We start from the raw sequence: 22,202 nt of genomic DNA on the forward strand, positions 1-22,202 counted from the left end.
TGGGTTTTGCCATGCAGAAAATGTCTGATCCCGTCCTTAGTTGGTCATGAATATGCGTCATCATTAGAGAAGACATACATGATAGCTGAAAAAGGTACAAGGGCAATTTCACCATCAATTTCATTCCCAAGTCCTTACTCCCCCATCTTTCATCTGACCTTTTGCTTGCCCCACTGTGATGAAGACATCGCAAGTCCCACTGGGATTCTTGCTCTTGATTATTCCGCTTCCGCATTTGTCTACACCTACAGTATACTATAAAGGGATGGACGGACCAACAGACAGATGCATGGATGTATGGATGGATGGACTGATAGATAAAATGTCAGATTAATGCAAATATTATTTTAATAACAACAACATATGGATTCTAAAAGCAGTCATCATTAAAAGAAGAACGAAAGGACAAAAATCAATATTTGATAATAAAGTAAGAGTAATACCACATATGTTGTAAACCTTGAAAATCCCCATCCATCACTTTGTATTGGATTTACAGTGCACAAAAAGCATTGATTTCTCACCTCGACAAAGAAGCAAAAGGGGCTCATATGATCACATTGGCTTACACACACACACACACACACACACACACACACACACTCGCACACACACACGCGCGCGCAAACACACACACGTACGAACAAGCACATAGACACAGACACATTATCATCAAATCCCCATCTCAGAGAGAAGCCAAAGCCCCTCCACTCCACATTCACACACACACACCCACACACACACACACACACACACACACACAAACACACACGCGTGAATGACAAGTACAATGTACAGTCTCATCCAGAGAGGATTGGATTGTGTGTGTGTGTGTGTGTCCGCTGACTGTGAGATTTGAGGTGTAGTGAATACATTGTCTGGGCTTGTGGGGGCTGCTCTGTATTCAACTCAAGCATGTCCCTGCTCCTTGATGAAAATGCATTACTTGCACCTCTACGTGGGGGGTTTACAGTATTGTACATAGTGTGTCTGGGTTTTGCCATATTAATAACAATATTATGCTCCATGGGTACACAGCAGTAATAAACAGATTCCTCTGAAGAAACATTGCAGGTGTCATTTCTTCCACGTCCACTTGTCACTCAGGCTTTGGTGTTTAATTACACGAGGCCTCTGTTGCAGTAAAAAAAGAAAGAAACAAACAAACAAAACCCCAAAAGTGTTTACCATGCATATCCGTTTTACCTATAGTGGAAGTTACATACAGACAATGAACTACAGACTATTCACCACCTGAGTCTGTCAACACAACACACACACACACACACACACAGACAAACACACACACACACACACACACACACACACACACACACACACACACACACGCACCCACACCCACACACACACAAACACACACACACACACCCTCAAACACACACACACATGCTTACATATTACACTTTATAAGTAGTGAAGTCTGAGCTGAACACTGAGTTGCTTATTGGAGCGTGATGTCACACCAGAGGACCCAATTAAACACTTAAAATGTATTTTGGTCCAAAGTCACTCTTACAAATAATTAACAAACGCTTGTAAAAGCAAAAATGTCATGTTTAAAAATGTATTTGCAGTGATGCTGTTCCACTCCAGTCATGCAGGATGCGCTAGTAATTATACATACATTGCAAAAAAATAAATAAATAAACAACCAACAAAAAAGAGGCTTCTGATCTCTGGAGATCCAAAAGTCGCAAAGACAACATTTTTGGGTTTCTTCATGTGGCCTTAAGGTCCAAGTAACATACCTTTCATGCCCACGGTGCCTTAAAGAGACAGTGTCCTACATGCAGCATGAAATGAAACTGTCACGTTGAGCCCGAGGCGATGAGAAATCGCCTCGTGCACAACAGAAAAAAACGAGGTGGATCCCCGGAGAAGCAGACAACGAAAAGATCTTGTGAGAACAAAGGGATTTTAATAAATAACAAAAGGAGCCCGAACAGGGAAAACGGTAACAGAAAGCGCTGGTCAAATAAGAACCAGGAAAAAATAAGGAAGATAACCGAAAACACTCGCGAAACGATAAAGGGCGAGGAACTACCGAGATAACAATTAGATCACAATATGAAGAACGCGAAGATTGGGGCCGTAAGGCAATAGGGCAGCGAGAAATGGTCGAACGACGAGAATAGCAAATAGCGAGCAATGGCACGGTAAGGAATTCTCCGGCAGTGAGATGACTGCCGGAGTCGCCTAATAAAGGCACGTAATCAGCCCGAAATAACGGGCAGGTGTGCCGAACAGGCGGCGGGAGAACCCGCCACCTGCTGGCGAGCACGCGACGTGACAGTACCCCCCCCTCAATGGACGCCTCCCGGCGGACTACCCGGTTTGGACGGATGAGCAGTGTGGAAGTCGCGCAGAAGGGACGGGTCAAGGATCCAGGAGCGAGGCACCCATTGTCGCTCCTCCGGCCCGTAGCCCTCCCAATCGACCAGGTACTGGAAGCCCTTGCCCCTGCGCCGAGAGTCCAGGATGGCACGAACCGTGTACACCGGGTCCCCGTCGACCACCCGCGGGGGCGGCGGCGGAGCGGGAGGGGGCGCCAAGGCGCTGGAAGACACAGGCTTGAGCAGGGAGACGTGGAACACGGGGTGGACCTTCATGGAGGCCGGCAGCCGGAGCCTGACCGCGACGGGGCTGATGACGGCCTCGACCTCGAACGGGCCAGCGAACCGGGGCCCCAGTTTGGCAGACGAGCCGGCCAGGCGAAGATCCCTCGCAGCCAGCCACACCTTTTCTCCCACCGCATATGAGGGCGCCGGGCGCCGACGACGATCAGCGACCCGCCGGTTCCGGGACGCAGTGCGGGACAACGCAGCCCGGGCCTCCCTCCACACGTGATGGGCCCGCTTAAGGTGGTGCTGCACGGAGGGGACCTCCACCTGCCCCTCCTGGGACGGGAACAGCGGTGGCTGGTAACCGTAGGCCGTCATGAACGGCGATCTGCCTGTAGCGGAGGAAACGAGAGTGTTGTGGGCATATTCCACCCAGGGCAGGTGGTCAGCCCAGGATGCCGGACGGTGGAGACAAACACAGCGGAGGGCTGCCCCCAGATCCTGGTTGGCGCGCTCAGCCTGTCCATTGGACTGAGGGTGGTACCCCGAGGTCAGGCTGGCCGTAGCTCCGAGGGACCGGCAGAACCGCTTCCAGACGCGGGACACAAACTGGGGCCCCCGATCTGACACGATGTCCGCCGGAATGCCGTGGAGACGGAAGACGTGCTGGATGAGGAGGTTGGCGGTCTCCAGCGCCGACGGCAACCTGGACAAGGGCACAAAGTGAGCGGCCTTGGAGAAGCGGTCCACGATCGTGAGCACGACCGTCCGGCCCCGGGAAGGCGGCAGGCCCGTGACGAAGTCCACCGCGATGTGAGACCACGGGCGAGGAGGAATGGGCAGCGGCTGGAGCAGTCCCGCCGGAGGCTGATGCGACGACTTGCCGCAGGCGCAGGAGGTGCAGGCCTTGACGAACTCCGTCGTGTCGCGGCGGAGCTCCGGCCACCAGAAACGCTGGGCGACGAGCTGCACAGTCCGGTTCACCCCGGGATGACACGCCACCTTGGATGCGTGTCCCCACTGCAGGACCTCCGAACGGAGGGCAGGAGGCACGAACAGCTTCCCTGCTGGGCACCCCGCCGGCACCTGCACCCCCACCAGGGCGGACAGGATCCGCTGCTCAATCTCCCACTGGACGGCCCCCACTATGCACTGGGTCGGGAGGATGGTCTCCGGGGAACGGTCCCTCCCCGCAGGTTCGTGGAGCCGGGAAAGGGCGTCAGGCTTAGTGTTCTTGGAACCGGGGGAGTAGGTGAGAACGAAGTCGAACCTGGTGAGGAAGAGGGCCCACCGGGCCTGACGGGCGTTAAGTCTCTTCGCGGAGCGGAGATAGGCGAGGTTCTTATGGTCCGTGTATACGGTAAACGGTTCCTTAGCCCCCTCGAGCCAGTGCCGCCACTCCTGTAATGCGGTGACCACAGCCAACAGTTCCCGGTTGCCCACGTCGTAGTTCGACTCGGCGGCACTGAGTCGACGGGAGAAGAAGGCGCAGGGGTGCAGCTTCTGGTCGACTGGGGAGCGTTGGGACAGCACCGCACCCACCCCTGAATCCGAGGCGTCCACCTCTACGACGAAAGGGCGGTCAGGGTCAGGATGTTGCAGAACCGGGGGACTAGTGAACGCCGCCTTAAGACGAGCGAACGCCGCATCCGCGGCAGGGTCCCACTTAAAAGGGATCTTGGTCGAAGTAAGGCGGGTTAGGGGAAGCGCCATCTGGCTGTAACCACGGATGAAACGCCTATAGAAGTTGGCGAACCCCAAGAAGCGCTGCAGCTCCTTACGGTTGGACGGGACCGGCCATTCAGTGACCGCACACGTCTTAATGGGGTCCGCCCGTAGCTTGCCCTGTTCTATAATGAACCCCAGGAAGGAGATTACGGGAACATGGAACTCACACTTTTCTGCCTTGACGAAGAGCCGGTTCTCGAGCAAACGTTGTAGCACCAGCCGAACATGTTGCCGGTGCTCATGCAGAGAACGAGAAAAAATTAAAATGTCGTCAAGATAAACGAAACAGAAGATGTTGATCATGTCCCGGAGCACGTCATTAATGAGGTTCTGGAAGACGGCGGGTGCGTTTGTGAGGCCAAAAGGCATGACGAGATATTCGAAATGGCCCAGGGGAGTCTTAAACGCGGTTTTCCACTCGTCGCCCTCTCGGATGCGAACCAAGTGGTAAGCGCTGCGTAAGTCTAATTTTGAGAATATTGTGGCTGTTTGTAATGGAGCGAAGGCGGAGTCCAACAAGGGTAGCGGGTATCTATTTTTAATTGTAATTTCATTTAACCCACGATAGTCTACGCAGGGTCGTAGGGACTTATCCTTCTTCCCCACGAAGAAGAAACCCGCCCCTAACGGTGAGCGTGATGGTCTGATGAGACCTGCAGCGAGCGAGCTGTTAATATACTCCGTTAACGCCTCACGCTCGGGATGGGATACCTGATACAGACGCGAGGTTGGCAACGGAGCGCCCGCCTGCAGGTCTATCGCGCAATCGTAGGGGCGGTGTGGGGGCAAGGAGCGCGCGCGATCCTCGCTAAAGACCTCCCTAAGGTCCCGATAGCACTCCGGCACTCCGTCAAGGCAGATCTCCTCGGGGGGCGTGACGCGTTCGTGCCTCCCAACGGCTGACTGCAGGCAGTGCTGGTAACAATAGGGGCTCCAGCTATCGATAGCGGGGCGCGCCCATGAGATCACCGGGTTATGCGTTTGAAGCCAGGGTAAACCGAGGATGATCGGGGCGTTCCGGGACCGCATAACATAAAAACGGCGATGCTCCATATGATTACCGGATAGCGAAAGCTTTAACGGCTCCGTTCGATGCGTTACCACCGCCAGGAGGCGCCCATCTAGATCACGCACCCGCTTCGCCACAACCAACTCCTCTAAAAAGCACCCCAGTTCGGACGCGAGATTAGTGTCCATTAAACAGTCATCTGCTCCCGAATCCACCAGGGCCCGAACCCGTCTTGACCGAGAACCGCCGAATACCTCCGCCTCGAGCTCGAGTCTATTGGGGTGTCCCGGTCGCTTGTCTACTCGCCTAGACTCGGGGGGCGACGCGCGGGGCCGTGACTCACAGTACTCGGGAGAAGCGTGGAAGGACGATCCCGGATGGCTGGTTGCGGCGCGGGGGGATGGTTGGGCGCCGCTTGTTGTAGCATGGTCGCGATGACGGCGCCTTCCTTCCTCCGCACCACCGTCCTTGCCGCCCAGCTGCATCGGCTCGTCCCGGGAGTGATCACCGAACCCACGATGTTCCTCACGGTACGTGGTGCGGCGGGACGGATACCGATCACCTCCACGCTCCCGGCCTCGCTCCCTCAGGCGATTGTCCATAAGGAGGGCGAGGTCGATCAGCTCCTCCAAATCGGTGCTGTGGTCGCGGGTCGCCAGCTCGTCCTTGAGTAATGAGTTCAGGCCACGGCGAAACAGTCCACACAGGGCCCGATCGTCGTACCCGCTCTGCGCGGCCAGGATCCGGAACTCGATGGAGTAGTCAGCGACCGAACGCCTTCCCTGCTGCAGGGCGAGCAGCCGCCCCTCCGCCTCTCTGCCCCGCACGGGATGGTGGAACACCCGACGGAAGGCTGCCACGAAATCAGGATAGGAGGTGCGGAGATTCGGCTTAGCGTCGATGGTCGCGATTGCCCACGATGCCGCCGGACCTGTCAAGAGACTCATGATATAAGCCACCTTGGCGGCGTCAGTGGCATAGGAGGACGGCTGTTGGTCAAAAACGAGCGAGCAGTTGTGTAAAAAGTGTCCACACTGCCCGTGCTCACCCCCGTAACGAGGGGGATGTGGAAGCGAGGGCTCCCTCGACATAGTAGGGTACGAGGAGGGAGCCTCCGGGATGGTAGGACGAAGCCCGGAAGGTGGTCTTCGTTCCTCCACCCGAATAAGGCGAGGTTCGAGATCATCGAACCGATGAGCCAGCATGGAGACCGCGCCGCTGAGTTCCGTAAGGGCTTGGCTGTGCTGACTCATTTGCCGCTCTTGTCGAGCAAGAGCGGACAAGATCTTTTCGGCGTCTGCGGGATCCATGGTGGCCGGAGAATTCTGTCACGTTGAGCCCGAGGCGATGAGAAATCGCCTCGTGCACAACAGAAAAAAACGAGGTGGATCCCCGGAGAAGCAGACAACGAAAAGATCTTGTGAGAACAAAGGGATTTTAATAAATAACAAAAGGAGCCCGAACAGGGAAAACGGTAACAGAAAGCGCTGGTCAAATAAGAACCAGGAAAAAATAAGGAAGATAACCGAAAACACTCGCGAAACGATAAAGGGCGAGGAACTACCGAGATAACAATTAGATCACAATATGAAGAACGCGAAGATTGGGGCCGTAAGGCAATAGGGCAGCGAGAAATGGTCGAACGACGAGAATAGCAAATAGCGAGCAATGGCACGGTAAGGAATTCTCCGGCAGTGAGATGACTGCCGGAGTCGCCTAATAAAGGCACGTAATCAGCCCGAAATAACGGGCAGGTGTGCCGAACAGGCGGCGGGAGAACCCGCCACCTGCTGGCGAGCACGCGACGTGACAGAAACATGATTTAAACAGAATTTGAATTTGGGGGGGACTGCTGTCCACGGGGGTAAACCAGGGAACAAAAGCCAGTGCAAGCTTTAAAATGTTCGGAATTGCAAATATTAATTTATTAAACCCTGAGTTAGGGACAAAAAGAATAACTTTTTTATTTTTTAAATCTATCGTGTCAAACCTTGCCTTCCAGCATTTTATCTAGTTTTTGACTCATTGCTACCCAGATACTCAGATTTTTAAAAATAAGTGTTTCGCAAATGATTTTATCTTCACTGGGACACTTGTAGCTACCTTGCGTCGAGCAGCTAATTGTTCGCTGTTAATCCACCATTAACTCGTCCAGTGCCAGCCATTTGCAATGATCACAATCCAAGAGTGCCAGCGATTTTACAGCATTTTGAATGAATTTTCAAGACACACAGAATACCGTGTTCTATGATTACCACTTTTTCTTGATGTCTACTGTTCATTGTAAAGCTAGCCAACTATAAGCACTTGCTACTTCTCTGCTAACATAGCACATTAGCCAACGGACTTCTTAGAGCATTACACAGAAAAAAAATCACAAAACACACAAATAGGCGCAAATAGATGAGTGTTGTGGTAAAAAGTTTGCGAGGTTCGCTAGACGTCCTAGTCCTCTGGTTTTCATGTGACCTCCTCAAGCAGCCTGAGGTGCTCACTTTCAGTCATTGCTAATTGCACTAGTTGGTGTTTTAACGTGAAATGGCATCACCCCCTTGTTGCAAACCTCATGGGCTCTTGTTACTCCGTTTGTGCAGTGAGTCAGGAAATGTGTGTCATTGCTTCCAAGCCACATAAATGAATAATGCCGCCCGGCACCGCCACCGGCGACCATACGCACCACTGCAAATTTGGCTTATCAGAGCCAAACAACAAACAGTAGAAGCCAATGTCTATTTTTAGCATCAATCCAGTCATCGTGCAAGTCAAATGCAGCTTTAAATCTGCAACATAAACCTTTAAAAAATTTAGTGTGCATTACCCACAAGTTTTTATTATTCATGTTGGGCCTTGTTCCCGAACCCCTTTGAATAGTGAGTCTTCACTGTAGTTCCAGAAACTAGAGCACCCTAGTGCTCTAGTTTTTTGTTTGTTCCATGCTAATTAGCAAACATTAGCATGCAAACAGGGATCTTATTAGTTTGTTCAGATTGTGTTTAATCACTAAAAATGTACAGAAAAAGTTCATTAGTGGGATGAACTGGTGCTGGAGAGACACAATCTAAATTTAGCTACTTGGAATGTGTGCGCCAGTGTTTTTGTGTGTGGTGGTGGTGTGCGTGGTGGGGGGGGGGGGGGTGCGGGGCAGGCGCAAGGCTGTGTGTGTTCCTGTGAATGTGCATCTACAATGCATTTCTATATCTGCCGTGTATGTGGGTTGTGGAATCAGTGCACCACCCCCTGGAGGCACAGTCACAGACTGTCCGACTGGTTTTAGTGGGCATTTGGTCCTGGAGGCCTCACAAAAACACAGAGGTGGTTGTTTGCAGCAGATGGAGCCTCACCTTGTTGACCCCTCGAAACGACCATGACATGATTTCACATTTGTTATTATTATCATGATGTGCTGTATATCACTTGGTACTTGTACCAGTGAGACCATTCACTAGTCAGCTGCCAGACCAAAATATTTATTACGTTTGCAGAGACTAATGAGACACAGGAGAGGCTTTGTAATTGATTAATCCCACATTTTAATCAAATCAAAATATGCATTTCCGTTTCAAGAATATTCATTTTGCCAAGATAAGTCGATTAATCATTACGACGTCGACGACCAAAAGTGTCGACAATTAATTGAAGTCGTCGACTAATCGGTATTATTTTTGCTACTCCTAAGGAGAAGCATCTGTGCTTGGTGGCTGCGTCTTCTCGGCAGCACGCCTGTACCAGCACAGATTTTGGTTGGGAGGAATGTCGGCGCCATTGACTGTCGGTGCTGGACAGACCTGGGGCGCTTGTGTTTTTTGCGCCAGTAATGGGCAGCATTTTTCACAACCCCGTTTTGTTCAGTGGCTATGTCGACGCTGTTGCACAGTCGGCGTTGGTGCGGCTGAATGGATCGCTGCTGAAGTTGAGGATGAGGAGAGAGGAGCGTTGGCGCAGAGCGCTGATGCGCATTTGGTACCGTGAGTCGCTGCTTAGAATTGAAATGGATTTCCATGGGACAGGAGAAGTGAACCAATCTCTTTTCGTCAATGGATGCTACAGCTTCTTGTTGACTTTGAAACTTAGCTTGTAGCTGACCTGTATTGTATTGTAGGTATACCAGTAGGAATGAACAGGATACCATAACTTACAGCTTTATTTAACAAGAAGTAGACCATTACTGTAGTATGCTAATGCTATCATGACTAACCATCATCGGACATCCAAATTTCGAAGACGTTAGGGCGAAGAATGTACAATGTAAAATATGCAAATTATATCTTGCCTTTCATGGCAGCATGAAGGCAACACGTGAGCGTTTGAGACTTCCGGAAGCATCTTTTGTCCGATTCTATTTCTGACAACGAGGGGCAGTCATCTCGGACTTTGTAAACTGCTTGGCTAGTTAGCATAGCCGCTAACATTAATGTCAAAATTAGTGAACTATCTATAGCATACGTTTTTGTTGTCTTTGAGTGAGATGAAAACGTAATTTTTGTGAAGAATTAATATTTTGGTTTTGATGCCGACCTAGGTTTCGTAATATTATTTAAAACTTTTAAGATGTGTTCAATTTTGTTTTCTAGAGCCCACATTTAGGACTCTAAGGAACAGTGTAATGGTTCTTTCGAAGGTTTATGCCACTTCCTGGCATATAGCTCAGCAACACCCTGATCTTTACTCAGTCGTATGCTTTTGTTCACATGAAATTAAAATTCCAGCTTCTAAAAATCTGTCAAACGTCTAAACGCACATACGCATGCTTGCAAGTGTAAGTAGGCAATTTACACACCCTGTTCTCTACTGTATCAACTATTTAAGAAGCTCTAACCACGTGCAGACATGCAGAATAAAAGCATCCTGTGTGAAAGTTTAATGTGTTTGTCAATATGTTATGAAAGCACTTCACCGCTGCTTTCTCGTGGGCTTCGATTGTACAAAACATGCCCCCCCAAAGAAGCTTGACTTCACTCTCAAAATAAATCTCTTCATTCAAGTGAACTGTGGAAACAAGTGACTTCCCAAGTTAGTCCTTTACAAACACACGCTTTTTTTTTTTTTTTTTTTCGAGGGTGGGGTGGAAGGGTGGTGGGTTGTGGGTGATGTTCTATCGGTGCTCAAACCGTAGCGCCCTTTAATTGCTACCCGCAAGCAGCTGCACGTGCTTTGAGCTTCAAAATGCACGTTTAGTTTGAGGACATGACTTTAGGGGGCTTAATCACAGGGAATAGAGTCTTCCATCCACTGTAACTATATTGTACGTCTACTACTGAATGGTTTTGTCTCATTTGTATGCTTCATTGGCCCTAACCACTAACTTTAAGCAGCCTCTCACATCCAATGTTCACAAACCTATTCGAATGAAGCTTGTTGCTGTGCAGACAGGCTGTTTAAACTTTGACAGTACACTTACATTTTTTAGTACAGTTAAGTTGTATTTACATTTGCATAAAACCTTTCCCTATTCGTTTTTTTTCAATATTGGAAGTACAAAAAATATCTTAATTAAATGATGATGCACCTTTTTTTATGACATTGAAGCACACCGTTAATGTTTCAACTGTGATGCAGTGGCTTACGATAATACTGAATATCTGAATTTTTTTAATGAACGTTGAAGGCTACCACCTACTATAGTTTACTTTTGGTCATGATGGTGGTACTTGGTGAGCTTCTTGTTTTGTAAGGTGGATCTTGGAGTAAAAAAATTGGATATCACTGTACAGATTGTGCTCTGATCGATATGGGCATGATTTGCGGCGACTGAGCTGGACAAGAGCAGGGCCGACCACTCGGAGGAGCTGCTATAAAGATTTCCTCATTGACCAACTGGGTTGGGTTCAGAGGGGGACCCACCTCTCCAAAAGTGCTGCCCTGCAGCCATTTCATCTTTTTAAATTGACTTTTATATCATTCTAACATTGTATAGTACAATGTTGTGTCAAATGTTACCCACTCGGCATCCATTGCAGCCTGGTCATCCCGGAAGGGGGATTCTCTGATCTGTGGCCCTTTCTCCCTTTTTCATTTTTTCCCCGGATGTTTTTTTTTATTTTTTATTTTTCCCTTGCCCTCCTGGGAGTTAAGGTCAGGTGATGTTGTTAATATTTGTCAACTGTTTGAGACTGTTTGTGATTAAAAGAAAAAAAATCAATAAATGTGACTTTAGTTACTTGATCCCATTTTCAGTCTACAACTACTCTTAACCAATTCAAACAACTCCAGCATTAGAATATTCCACCCTACCCCAAGATGAACTTGAATGAACTGAATCAAAAGATGCCAAACCCTTGTCCTGGAATGGACTCACCAATCACTGTCCACACTTTTAATTCTAGCTAACTGCATATCTTCTGTCAAAATTCATTTTAAAATAGCCTCTTTTTGTTACACTACCATGCTGTATCTCCAGGACCTCATTTAACTGTGACACACACACACACGCCCGCACGCACACACATACCGCCGCACTGCTGTTCATCCGCAGGGGAAGTGCTGAGTGTCTCATCTCATCCCATCACACTCCTCCTCCTCCTCTTCCTCTGACTAAAATGAAGAGCAGGGATGTTTCTACTCTTTCGTCCCGCTGCTTACTAAAAAGTGAAGCTCTTCCAGCTGGGGAGAAGCTTGAAGAAAACAAAACGGATCACCTAAACCTGACAACATGACACTTTTCAGCAAAGTAGAATAATACAAACATTGCAGAAGATAACGTGTGGCTGAATCACATTTTTCAAAAACTTAAGAATGGATGGATGGATGATCAATCAAGTCATTTTTTTCCTCCCAGATTTGTTTTTTTAGGACAAAATTCAAACCAACAAATTCATATAGCATGGTTAAAGTGGCACAATTCAGATGTTGGGCGGGCCAGGTGTGGAAGGGGGCGTAATATCTCAAGAGGCACAATTGAGATGTGTGTCATGGCATCTTAAAAGAGACAAAGGGAAATATACATTGTACATTTAAACACCAAATTGTATATCCAAACCCTAAATTAACAAAAGTCCACGATTTTAATGCTAACATACGATGAAAAAAATCTTACAGAAATTAGCATTAATTTAGTAATTATAAAGTTTAAAAAAGCCTTTAAGTAGCCCTGCTACTCTATAGTACACAATTGTGGCGATATAGTGGTCAATTGTTTTTCACTGTTGCGATGACTACAGTGTGCTGTTACAGAATAGAACAGCTTGATGTCGATATTTAAAATCCCAAGTCAGGAGATCATGCTGCAAACAGGCCCGCGGACCGAGAAGAGTGGCTCACTAGAGCAGCAAGAGACCACCGGCATTTTCTGATATATTCTATCAATCAGAATCAAATGCAGGGTGTCCCAAAATTGTGACATTTCAAGATATTTGCATTTAAACTGATGCCAAATTTTTGGGGATACTGTGCATTTTCACAGCTCAAATAAGTGGGCTTGTGGAGGATACAAGTCAAAGTATCATCATCCACTTAACCAGGTTGTAGAAGTGGTATTTAATTGGAAATTGACAGATGAGCATTCAATTGGTGATTTATTTTAAATTATTATTTTTTCTGTGGTGTGGTGTGACATTACTAATTCTTACTTTTTAGGGACTATGCTGCTGAACATGCTGCTACTAATTGCCAACTGCAGATAGTGGCATGTGTTGAGAGTCATCCCGGTGGCCCAAGTATGTATGATATTTGTGGTGATTGATGGTGTCGTGGTTCAGTGATGCTGCAAATGCGATTCTGCATGTGTGTCTTGAGATGTGCCCTGTAAATGACTGGCATCTAGTCATGGGTGTAATTAACTTCTGTAATTATATATCTGGACTTTTTACTTTATTTTTTCTAGAAAATGTCACCTTTCTTTCCATTCGTGTTTGAAAAAACAAATTCAGCCTCTACCTAAGAACTTCCTTGAGAGTTTATTAAATTCACAAAAGCTATTCTTCATCCGATATGCATGTGCCTCATGAAAAGTTCATTTTTGCACAAGCCTCCAGGATATATGATAGCCAAACGTTGCAGTTTCCGAGCTAAGATGTCTTAATTTAGTCCATCTGAATTAGCATGAAAGTACTTGGATCTACTTTTTAATTCTCTAACTTCACATATTATTAGAAATTCTGGCGGGTGATGATATGCTGATCTGAGTAGGAAAGATGTGAAGAAAAAGCAGACACTGAAACTAAAAGACTCAATGTCGGGTGCAAGTCACATATTTCACAGGAATTTAAATCTCTAAGTATTATGATTACACTTCATTCCTTTAGGGATACTGTCCAAAGCAAGAATCTTGGCCTAAAGTGGTAAAAGTTTGGATGAAAAATCTTCGTCCATATGTTGCCTGTACCAGTATGTTTTTTGAATGACATCGGACAAGATGGCCAATTAGGTCAAAGGTCAAATCTCAAGGTCTTTTGGGGGCTTTCTATCTTTCCGAATAAATTGTTCTCCAAATTTCAGAGCCTTTTCATGAGTGACATCGCAAGAAGTCTAACATGGTGACTAAGAGACCTGAAAAGAAACCAGCACCTTGTAAAGCATTCTCTATTTTGCCCCATCTACCCATGGAAATTAGAGCTGATACTTCTCCACTTAAGACTGACAGAATATCTACACTTTTGCATTTGGTTAAACCACACCTCAAATCAAGCTAGTCTCACACTGCCTCATCCCCCAACACTTGGATTTTGGCCTGTTTTACTGCCACTTCTCCCTCAACTCCTTTTCACCTGCTTGGAGAAGTGACCAGGTGGTGATGAGCAAAGTGAGGCTTTCTGCATCGACCAACAAGGACCGGTCCGAAAGAGAACCAGCCTATATCAGATGAAGCTGCAAAGATTTGTGAGTGTTGACGAATGGCCCGAATGGTTTTATTTTTTTAACAGGGTTCATTCGAGGTTGCAAATACGGTTGCCAGACATTCACAAACAGTTTTAATGGTCGCGAACAGTTATAAAAAACTGGTCTCAGATATACAATATGTGGTCCTTTCTCAAGGCTTAGTCATTTTTTTTCCCCGTTGAATGAGTTTTCTCAAGAGTTTTTCCTTGCCGAGATGAGAGGTCTAGAGCAGAATGTGTGGTTGATTTTGTGAATTATAGGTCTGTGAAGCCTTTTTAGACACTTTTGTTATAAAACGCTATACAGTAAGAGTAACTCGACCATGAAAAAAGTCTTCATAAATGTGTTACTCTTAAGAAGTCAAAGATGACTTGTGTTGAGTAACAGGATGAGCCGTTAAATAACTACGTAGATTTGTGTGTGTGTGTGTGTGTGTGTGTGTGTGTGTGTGTGTGTGTGTGTGTGTGTGAGAGAGAGAAAGTCAGTTAGAAGTGGAGATTTGTGTTAAATCTGGATTAATGATGACGAGCAGCCCCCCTTTTGGACCACTCTTATGATTTAATGAAAACCATGGCCAGGAAGTTGGCACCCTGTGGTGACCAGTTTGTGCGTGCGTTCGCGCGTGTGTGTGTGTGTGTGTGTTATGTTTGTGTGAATTATATGCTCTTATCTCTGTTGGGATAAGAGCATACAATTCAGTTCGCTCTAAGGGGGAACCGAAGAGCTTCATGACAATTGATGCGGTTGTTGTCCATGGGGTAGTGTCCCTAATGTTGTGGCCAGTAAGTGTCTACAGTATATCATGTCATGCATGTCCAGTTAAGACAAATGTAACGTAATAACATCCTACAGTCTTTTTTAATTGTGTTTATTTATTTTTTACCACCCAGGAAGTAAGCTGTTACAACATTCCTAACATTCGGATGAGTTGGCCTGACGTGACGTTTTTTCTTTTTTTTCTTTCATGGTAGTGGTGGAAAAATTCCTGTGCATTTTGCTCACCTGTTAAGAGGATCCAAATGCTTCAATGATTGCAGTAGTGTAGTTAGAAGAAGGTAAGGAAGAGGGTCTGTACTTCATTGTTTTACCATTTTCAAAATGCAAGAAAAAGCATTGAGCGCTTGGGATGCAGATGTAGCAGCTTTAGCGGGGAAGCCCAGGGTTCCCTCTCCTCCCCAGCCACTTCGCCCAGCTCTTCCAGGGGAAATCCCAAGAAGACCTTCCCAGCCCAGCTGGAAGACATAGTCTCTGCAGTGTGTCCTGGGTTGTCCTGGAGGCCTCCTCCCAGTGGGACATGCCCAGAACACCTCACGAGGTAGACGTCCAGGAGATGTCCTAATTAGATGCCTGAACCACCTCATCTGGCTCCTCTCAATGCGGAAGTGGAGTAATTCGACTCTGAATATGTATAACTGTATATCGTCAATACTGAGGCCACCAAAGTGGATCACCTCAAAACCTTGGCTATGCCTGGAAATTCTGACCACAAATGTTATGACCAAAATATGTGACCATGGCTGAGTCCAACGCTCACTTAAAACAAATCAGATGAACTGTCGGCAATGCAGAGGAAACTCTAGCATTGGTGGTACAGCTCATATTAGGGGGTTTGGGAAGCGATATTCTCGATGCACACCCCACAGAACAGCACGAGGGACACGTTCGAAAGCCTTTTTTTGTTCGACCAAACACATTGTACGAAATCCCATGCACCCCCGAGGATCCTGCCAGGGGTGTAGAGCTGGTCAACTGGCCATGGCCTGGCCATGGCCTGGACGAAAGCCACAATGCTCCTTCAGGAAATTTCTTGTTAACACACACACACACACACACACACACACACACGCACACACGCACGCATGCACGCACACATACACGCACACACCACACAGACACACACACGCACACACACACGCACACACACTTTTGTACGCCCCTAAAACCACAGAGCAAAACCAGATTGGAGCATGAGATAAAGAATTAAAACTGGGGCGAATTATTGCAGGATTTAACATCTGGCTGGCTGCTCACAATCCAGTCTCACACTCGTGTTCTGATGATGTATGCAACGATGGAGTTCATACCCGCACACATTGAAATTTACTGCATGGAACAATATTAATGCCACTGCAGTGTGCAATACACGTAAAATGCATTTATAATGCTCCCTTTGCTACAGTGTTTGAATTAGACACAAAGTGTTGAGAAGCAGAAGAAGCAGCAGCGTGTGCAGATGTTGCCTCTGAACAGGCTCCCCGCTGTGTTAAATAGGTCACCATGTTGCTGAATTGTGTGTGCGTGTTTGTGTGTGAGTGTGTGTGTGTGTGTGTGTGTGTGTGTGTGTGTGTGTGTGTGTACTTGCTGAGTACTACAGAATGTAGAGCTTACATGATATACTGTACTTAGGATAGTTTATTTATAATCGTAAGCTTTTGCCAAAGTTTTTTTGTGAGTGTTTATGTGTGTGCGTGCACGTGCGTGTGCGTGTGCGTGTTTGTGTGTGTGTGTGTGTGTGTGTATCTATCTATCTAACTGTCCAACTGCAAGTAAACTCAGATGGGTTACTCAATGTACTTTTCCGAAAAATACGTTGAATAAAATGAAAAATCCAATTTGATCATAATGATAAATGGTAAATGGAGTGTACTTCTATTGCGCTTTATCCACACTATATGTTGTCCAAAGTACTTTATCAAAGTCCCATATTCACATTTTTGAAAATATACCGGAATGCACACCGACGCACTAACGCAGCCATGTAAACCTACTTTTATTTTTAAAATAACTTACTTTAACCTCCAGGATCCGTTTCCATACACCTGCCAACTGCAAACGCGAGGGTGTTTATTGGACCAATTTTAAATCTATCCGCTTTGCGTCGGTCAAACCAGCTGCTAGCTAGCGCTAAACAGACATGGGTATTTTTTGTTTCTGGTTCGGCGTCGACGTTTGCGAGTTCCCTTGCTAGGACGCGGTGGAGGCCAACAGCGAGTAAACAAGTGTGTTGATCCACTTCATAGCTGAGATTTATTTATTTATTTTGAATTTAATGCTCATTTGAAAGTAGCACACTTTCACACACAATGGGCACTCCCCATGTACATACTGTAGCAACACTTCCAGATGCTGTGGTTCACAAGTGTTGTTTGCTATGGACTGTGAAGGCCCTAGAGGGTTTTGTTCTCATCGAAGAGTTTGTTGCTAACTCGTGGCTTGGCCTGATTTGTTTTGCAGCGGTAAAATGTATCATATACACTGAGACGTGATTCTGTTTTAGCATTCATTTTTAATGGCCAACTCGTTTCTCTTTTCGAGTCACCCTAATATATATGTACTGTATATATAGCAGATGTGTTTGGAATGGAGCTTCACTATTTAAACAGGGCTGCACAATCGTGATTATTGAGTGCTCACACAAATCCTATTGCTCAGAACTGGTGGTGGTATGGTGTTTATCTGCAATGGTTCAGCATTCCGCCATTGAAGAGGTCTCATGTTTCCTATGGGAGAGAAAGTAATGCTGACTGATGATGATTCTTCACTTCTTCTCCTTAGTCTTTATGCTGACGATTATAAAAAGTGAAACGTGAGCGCATTCCGGCGCCGGGGTCAAGAAGAGATGGTGTAGCTGCACAGCTGATGGATCACTGAAAGATGAGCGATGCGGTTGGGGAAAAATGAGAACACACCAAACTTCATGGCACCATTCACAGGCATGCGATGCTGTACACGTAATCACCCTGTGAGTTATATATTTATATTTTCCTTGTTTAAGTTTTGGAACAATGGACCGTGAAAACACATTCTTTTGGTTTTATCTCTTAGATCGGTGGTTCATAACCTTTTTAGAGGTACCGAACCCAACCACTTAATATGCACATTCAGCGAAACCTTCATGAGTGAAATATAAATGTATATTTTTTGCAAATTCAAGATATAAAAAATGCCTTTATAAAAACAGAAAAAAGTAAATACAAGTTCAAGAGATAAGTATACTTTTTTAAAAATTGTACGACGTACTATCACGACCGTCACACATTGACTACTAAGCGAACTACATTTCCCACAGCACTGATTGGCCAATCAATATCATATGATCATCTGCTCCCGTGATGGCAAAGCGGGCGTGTCATAACGAATTAACATCTTGAGTCGCGTGTGTGTTACCCTCCATGGCAGAGGCTTCGTGGAACCCCTGAGACCGACTCCGCGAACCCCTAAGGTTCGATCGGACCCAGGTTAAGATCCACTGTTTTAGATGATGAATAGTTGCTACATGTTTCTTGGTTCTCAGTTTCAGATTTGTGTCCCTTGTGTTTGTGTGAACCCATTTTGACCTGTTTTTGGACATGACATTCTTTGGCGGAGAATACGGGTGCTTGCTGTTTTGCTCCTTGCCCTCCAACCAAGTTGTGGGCACCGCTCGTACATTTCTCAGCTCACACGGTGACACTGGCACACAACAGACACAAGCATGACTTTTTTACACTCATTCATTCAATTCCACTCCTCTTTGATCTACAAACAGGACACCACACTATTCCCACTTCCCTTTCAGTGTCGTTAGTGCGATCGAGGGTGCACACTCAGTTGTTCTACTATAACAAGGGTAGGGAACAGTGGCTCCTCAAGAGCCATATCTTGCCTGTTTTAGATCCCTCCCTACTCCACCACACGTGATTCAATTGTTCATGATCGTTTCAGGGCTCTACAGAGCTTGCTGATGAGCTGATCATTATGGTATGGAGAAGCATGAGTGCTAAAATGTAGTAAAGAGAAGCAAGAAAGCTTGCACAGGAGAAATGATCATCCATCAAGTTTATTTGTGTAGCACATAGTGTAGCAAGTGCTTCACTTAAAACAGAAAGAAACAAAAGATTACTAAGACATTGCAAAAATCATCATAAAATCAACCAAAATCATTCAATTAAAATGATCAAAACCGAGTATAAATTAAAGGATAGCGTGAAAATAGGGATTAAAACAAAACAAACTATCAGATGTTTGAGAACTACAGTTGCTTGTTTACCCGTGCTGCTCAGCTAGTGCCAAACGTGAGTGATGTCATGCATGCGTCGATAGCAAGGTTACAATTTCAATCTCCAGGCCATCGACATCTGTGATCCTGCTGCTCTGATACTGGTTATTTGAGACTTGCATCTTACTCCTCCATCATCTATTCAAAGCTTCACACAACATGTGCAACAAGACGGAATAAAAATCTGCACCACTTGTATGATGAATGCCTATTTAAAAGGAACTCTTGAGTTTAATTTGAAAATACAAATTATTATGTATTTCTTATTTTTGTAATATTTTTGTCTTCAATATTGCAATAACAGTCCATGATGTTTTATGTGCAGAATAGTAGTGTATATCTTGGGCTGTGTGAGAGCGACAGCTGACAAGTCGAGGCTGGGAGGGGGAGGAGGCGTGAGGAAGAGGGGCCGGCCGAGGGGGGATTCCATGTCCAGACAGTCCGCTGCTGGGATCCCGAGGGAAACTGAATTAGATGAGACGACGGCACTACTGTTGCAGCTGTTGGTCTCCATCTCTCCAACACATGCACAAACATGCAAGCTCCTCTTTGAGTCTGGTCATGATTATTTAAAAAAATAATAATAATAAATAAAAATAATCATGGCGAACTCTGCACACAAAGGGAACTGGTAGATACACATGACAGTCCATGCTAGGCTGCTAGCAATATGCCGTAGCTTGTCAAGATTCATTTTGACACATAGATATGTCAAAATCTGCAGATAAATAGAAAGAAAAAGATCATCTTTGCTCTATTACATTGGAACAATCCAGGTTATGCTGCTATCTGAGGACAGAAACATTTGTTTGAACTGCCAAAGTATGTGTGGAAGAAGTGGAACCAAAAGAAAAAGACAAAGTGACATCATTGCAGTATGACTTTGAAAAAGTGACAACAGTGTCAGGTGTTCTGCTTTACATAACATCAAATTGGATTATCACAATGTGTTTGGAAACAAAATGGTGTTTGTCGGAAAAAAAAAAAGTTGCCTGTCGCAAGATGCTACAACTTCGGAAATGATTTCATTATGTATTTGGACTCGAAATGTTGTATGTTGAACAGATAGAAGTGGTATAAAGACAAAATAAAAACAAATCAAAGGCACCGTGTCTGGTCTGCCACTGCCATTTGGAATTAGAACATCAAAAATGGTTAAGCTGGGATTCACTTGCTCGCAAAATGTTGTGGTTGGAAGAAATGGAAATGAGCGAAATAAATGAAGATCCATGCTTTTCCCATGTTCGGTTAAATAGTAGTGCATGCGAGGCAGCTTACCTCTGAGAAATGGAACTTCAGAGTATATTGAATACAATATGTTTGAACCCCAAATGTGTGTGTGTCAGCAAAAGATGCACGGACATTTTTACAATTTCATGTTGGAATAGCCGCAGTAACGCATACCACGCTGCTTGCCTCTCAGAATTTGAACATGAGGAGGGATTGGCATGTTTCGCTTGGAACCAACATGATATTTGTTGGAGAAATGGAAGTGACAAACAAAGATGAAAGTCTGTGATCTTTGGTACTGGGTTCAAGTCGTCACAGCTATACATGGTATGCTGCTTACCTCCATGAATTAGAACATCCGTTTTGATTGCACAGATTCATTTGGACGCAAAAAGAAGATGTTGACAATATTTAGTCACAAGAATACACGGCAGGCTGCTGGCTGATAAAATTGTTACTGTGTGTGGAAGACAACGAAGCGAAACAAAATGATGAAAGGTCATTTTGTCAGTTTGATACTGGAGGAGTCACAGCAGTGCACGGTATTCTGGTTGCCATTCAGAACGAGAACAACAGGAAGGACTGTCAGTATTTATTTGAACTCAAAATGGCGGGTGTGCGTGCAAGCGTACATGCGTGAGTGTGTGTGTGTGTGTGGGTGCGTTTGTGTGTGTGTGTGCGTGCGTGTGTGTGTTAAGTATGTTGGTCACATAAGCTCTGCTTTATCGCCACTCCTGCAACAAGCAAAGCTTTGCTTTTATGTATTCATTCTGACAAGCATATATGATATCATCAGAGTAGAGCCAAGAGAAATTTGTGACAAAATCTTGACTTTTTTGTTCTTGTTTGTTTTATGCCCTGCAGGCAGACATAAGTTGATGCGGTCAGAAGCGTATCGCACGGTCTCAGCATTTTACTGTTTGAAGACACTGTCTATATGCCGCTCCATATTTAGAAATCAATTTCAAGCGCAGCCAGTGATTAAGATTAAGAATACCTTTATTAGTCTCGCAATGGAGAAATTCCAGATTCACAGCAGCAAAGTTATGAAAGGAAGAAGTAGAACAACAAAAAAATAGGAGCTGATGGAAAGGCAGCCACTCTCGCGGCGCCATTTTGAAGTCAAAATAACAAAAAATAACACAAGACAACACATAGGACAGAGACAGTCGTGCAATCTTCACCACTTTTCTGCATACACTTTGTTGTCTGAAGCAGTTATAGATGAAAGAGGAGAGGATCAAAGTGTCCTTTCACCAGTGGATCAGAGACATCATGCTGAAAAATGTGCACACGTCTGCTACAAGCAAAATTTTGAAAGCAAACACGAAGCTGTAGCGTCCATTGACGAAAAGAGATTAGTTCACTTCTCCTGTCCCACATAATCCGCTTCAAACTCCAAGCCGCGACTCCCAGCTCCAAATCCGCATCGGCACTCCGCGCCAACGCTCCTTTCTTCTCATCGTCGGCTCCTCAAGACCTCCATCCATCCAGCCGCAGACCGTTCAACAGCACCCATCTCTCCGCTCCATCAACTTTTTAGTCATTCAGCAGCACATTAACACACTATGGCTGCAAGGGAGCGAGAGCTGTGCATTTGCTTTCTGAAGCGGAATCCAGACGAAGTGATGTACCGGTACATGTGTTTACTAAAGGTCGAAATCTCTCTGCCACTAAGGAGGTCCGTTATCATGCTATTAAATGGATCAAACAATACTTTCAGTATTATGGAGGGTAAGAACAATGTACAGTATAACTCATTGATTAAAATTAATTTTACGATTAAATTACTTGTTTGCTT

Source organism: Hippocampus zosterae, chromosome 9, assembly GCF_025434085.1.
Source record: "Hippocampus zosterae strain Florida chromosome 9, ASM2543408v3, whole genome shotgun sequence".
Taxonomy (NCBI): domain Eukaryota; kingdom Metazoa; phylum Chordata; class Actinopteri; order Syngnathiformes; family Syngnathidae; genus Hippocampus; species Hippocampus zosterae.